Source organism: Schistocerca gregaria, chromosome 1 (assembly GCF_023897955.1).
Source record: "Schistocerca gregaria isolate iqSchGreg1 chromosome 1, iqSchGreg1.2, whole genome shotgun sequence".
Lineage (NCBI taxonomy): Eukaryota > Metazoa > Arthropoda > Insecta > Orthoptera > Acrididae > Schistocerca > Schistocerca gregaria.
This window is the reverse complement of record NC_064920.1, coordinates 99,599,393-99,603,556: the sequence shown is the minus strand read 5'-3', so window position 1 is coordinate 99,603,556 and position 4,164 is coordinate 99,599,393. Positions and strand designations below refer to the sequence as shown.

General features: G+C 41.9%; 1 non-coding gene across 1 annotated transcript; it reads left to right on the top strand.

Annotated features, from left to right (window-relative positions):
- The first annotated feature begins 2,082 nt into the window (after nucleotides 1–2,082).
- Nucleotides 2,083–2,157, top strand: Trnas-cga (transfer RNA serine (anticodon CGA)). Its single transcript has one exon. It is a non-coding gene; the product is annotated as a tRNA-Ser (tRNA).
- Nucleotides 2,158–4,164: the final 2,007 nt, after the last annotated feature.

The window sequence follows — 4,164 nt, the reverse complement described above, 5'->3', positions numbered from 1 at the left end:
GCCCCAGGTTCCCTACCTTAAATTGTTCCGAGGAGCATCCTCTATGTCCTGTTAAAGTTCTGCACGCCCTTACAGAAATGCCTTGTATTCTACCTTAGTGCCCGCCGTTTCACACACGTCAACTGTATGTTCTGCAAAGCTTTATTTTTGTTTTGTTTTGATCGAATATTTATGTTGTTCACAAATTGCAATATATTCTATACATTTCATTTTAACTATGATCATAAAAGCACGGTCTTTTCCGACTGCACTTCTCGCCAAAAAGCTGTTCTGGTGGCTAGAGTCGGAAATCTTTTTTAACACTGCATTTTCAGTTCTCGTAGTGATATTTACATACGTATTCTCATCCCCTAGTACGTAGTGCATTTCTTTAGAAGCGGGAAGCTACTTTAATGGATTTAACTTTAAAAATATTTAAATACAGGGTGTTACAAAAAGGTACGGCCAAACTTTCAGGAAACTATCCTCACACAAAGAAAGAAAATATGTTATGTGGACATGTGTCCGGAATTGCTTACTTTCCATGTTAGAGCTCCTTTTTTTTTTTTTTTTTACTTCTCTTCAAATCACATTAATCATAGAATGGAAACACACAGCAACAGAACGTACCAGCGTCACTTCAAACACTTTGTTACATGAAATGTTCAAAATGTCTTCCGTTACCGAGGATGCGTGCATCCACCCTCCGTCGCACGGAATCCCAGATGCAGCCCTGGAGAATGGCGTATTGTATCACAGCCGTTCACAATACGAGCACGAAGGTTCAAAAATGGCTCTGAGCACTATGGGACTTAACATCTATGGTCATCAGTCCCCTAGAACTTAGAAGTACTTAAACCTAACTAACCAAAGGACATCACACAACACCCAGCCATCACGAGTCAGAGAAAATCCCTGACCCCGCCGGAAATCTAGCACGAAGAGTATGTACATTTGGTACCGGGGTTGCGTAGACAATACCATTCAAATGCCCCCATAAATGAAAGTCAAGAGGGTTGAGGTCAGGAGAGCGTGGAAACCATGGAATTGGTCCGCCTCTACCTATCCATCGGTCACTGAATCTGTTGTTGAGAAGCGTACGAACAGTTCGACTGAAATGTGCAGGAGCTCCATCGTGCATGGACCATATGCTATGTCGTACTTGTAGAGGTACATGTTCTAGCAGCACAGGTAGAGTATCCCGTATGAAATCATGATAACGTGCTCCATTGAGCGTAGGTGGAAGAACAAGGGGCCCAATCAAGACATCACCAACAATGCCTGCCCAAACGTTCACAGAAAATCTTGTGTTGTTGACGTGATTGCACAATTGCGTGCGGACTCCCGTCAGCCCACACATGTTGATTGTGAAAATTTACAATTTCATTACGTTGGAAACTAAAATGAGCTCTAAAACGGAAATTTCCGGACACATGTCCACATAACATCTTTTCTTTATTTGTGTGTGAGGAATGTTTCCTGAGAGTTGGCCGTACCTTTTTGTAACACCCTGTAAAAGAACAAATTTTGATATTTTCATCCTTTATCCCCCCCCCCCTCTCTCACCGCCATTAGCGTTTGATTTTCCAGAAAACACTGAAACACATATTTTTTTATTTCAGAAATCAGATACCAGTTTTCGTATATGTGCCTTAACAAACGCTCTAGTAGTAATGTCACAATGATTTTTTCAACAATCTTTCACCAACTGTTTTACCCTTATAGTGTCAAATTTACAAAAATGTTGAAGCATGTATTTTTTTTTATTTCTGACCCAGAAATAAAATCCAGTATTCTTAGCTGCAGCTTCAAAATTGAAACTTCCTGGTAGATTAAAACTGTGTGCCCGACCGAGACTCGAACTCGGGACCTTTGCCTTTCGCGGGCAAGTGCTCTACCATCTGAGCTACCGAAGCACGACTCACGGCCGGTATTCACAGCTTTAGTTCTGCCAATATCTCGTCTCCTCCCTTACAAATTTTACAGAAGCTCTCCTGCGAAACTTGCAGAACTAGCACTCCTGAAAGAAAGGATATAGCGGAGACATGGCTTAGCTACAGCCTGGGGGATGTTTCCAGAATGAGAGTACCGGCCGTGAGTCGTGATTCGATAGCTCAAATGGTAGAGCACTTGCCCTCGAAAGGCAAAGGTCCCGAGTTCGAGTCTCGGTCGGGCACACAGTTTTAATCTGCCAGGAAGTTTCATATCAGCGCACACTCCGCTGCAGAGTGAAAATCTCCTTCTAGCTTCATAATTGCCTTAAAAGCAGCATATTTTCGAAAAAGCCTTTTATCCCCTACTTCATCTTTTAGAGATGGAATTTTGAAAAATCCCTTCTTAAGCGATGCTTAAAATCTAAAACCCTCTCAAAATTTCAGTCTCTAGAGGTTTGGTCAGGGCAGCCAGGACCTCTCTCTCTATATGAGGAGAGTTTATTTTTTATTTACCCTCACTTCGAATCTCAAGCCGAAGAAAGTCTTAGCTTTATCTTTCTGTTCCAAAGCATTGCAAAATTTTGGTTTAACACGTTGAATTCCACCTGACCTATAACTTCGTGCTCAGGTATGACACATTGAAAGAAAGTTCTCGGCATACGTATGAGTATCTGATCGTGGAATTAACAGGGCCTCGTGTCTGGCAGCCAGCTGTCAATGCCATTGTGATCGAAATACGCTTATGATGATGTATCGCGTCTATGCTGGAAACCACTGTGTAATTTCAGTAATTGATGCGGCTCACCACGTTTAAACGCCTAAATTAATGTCGTCTGTTGGCTTTCACACAACAGGCAGTGCGAACCAAGCATTTACGAGTCAATAGTTCAACAACGACAGGTTCGTTATAACTTGCACTTCATGTATATGGTCACACCAGTGAACGAGAATAGTGATGTAGCAGTTACTTGTAGGAAAGTGCCTCTGCATGCACGCATTAACGAAGGCAGCCAGTATGAATAGACTGACTTTGTGCTACGTATTCCAGTAAGAAACTTATGTAATTAAAATTAAGAACATCATGTGGGAGAAGCTTCTGCCAGCAACTTCGAAACTGAAGTTCTACGTTAATTACTTCATAGTGACTAAATACTAACGTTCTGTGAACTGAATTCCGAGTCAATTGCAAAATCACGACAGTTACATGCAATATATTGAAGTTGCTGGTATATATATATATATATATATATATATATATATATATATATATATATATATATATATATATATATATATATATATAGAAGGTTGGCACAGAGGGCGGGGTGGAGAGTGCAGAGCCGGCATGGGTCGTAATCGAGGTAGTAGGAATGGTAATGGGAAATCAATAGTGGGAAGAATTATAAAATATTTTTTGTTTTTATATACTTTATTTATGTTCTCTTTACACCACACCATAAATCGCTGTAACTAACGCCGCATCGTGCACTAAGCTAACAAAACAATCTCGGGACTTACTTACGCCGAGGCAATATATGTGCTGCTCTCCTGAATTATTCAGGTACGTCTTCACTCGTGTCCTATTCTACTGATAATCGGTCGTGATATCTCAGTCAATGAGTATCTTCTATCTGTTAATGATTCGCCTGCGTGGAGGATCGTGTAGAGCACTCCGTATGTAAGTAGGAAAATAATGCCCGTATCTGCGGTTCCGAAAAATTTTGCAATATACGTTCTTGTAGCCTAGTTCCATAAGCCCAGTACATCTTAAGGTAAAATGTGAAATAAATATTTAACCGTTTGCCCAAGGATCCATGTCACTGCGTTGGGTTTGGGCACGGGAAATACGGTTCATCCGGAGAAAGTAGATGCCGAGGTGCGATATGTTCCATGGCTACCCGTAGGAAGGACCAAATCTGTTTGCCAAGCAACATCTCAAACGGTGATCGTAAGTGTCTTTTACCCCGCATTCCGGACGTAGAGGCGATACCGGCCAGCCGATGTGGCCGAGCGGTTCTATGTGGTTCAGTCTGGAATCGCGCGACCACTACGGTCGCAGGTTCGAGTCCTGCATAGGGCATGGATGTGTATGATGTCCTTAGGTTAGTTAGATTTATGTAGTCCTAAGTTCTAGGGGACTGGTGAATCCAACAGTTTAGTGCTCAGAGCTATTTGAACCATTTGGGCGACACCGACACATGGATATCTTGTGGATGTACGACTGGGTGATCTGTTTGCTGTTGACGGTGAT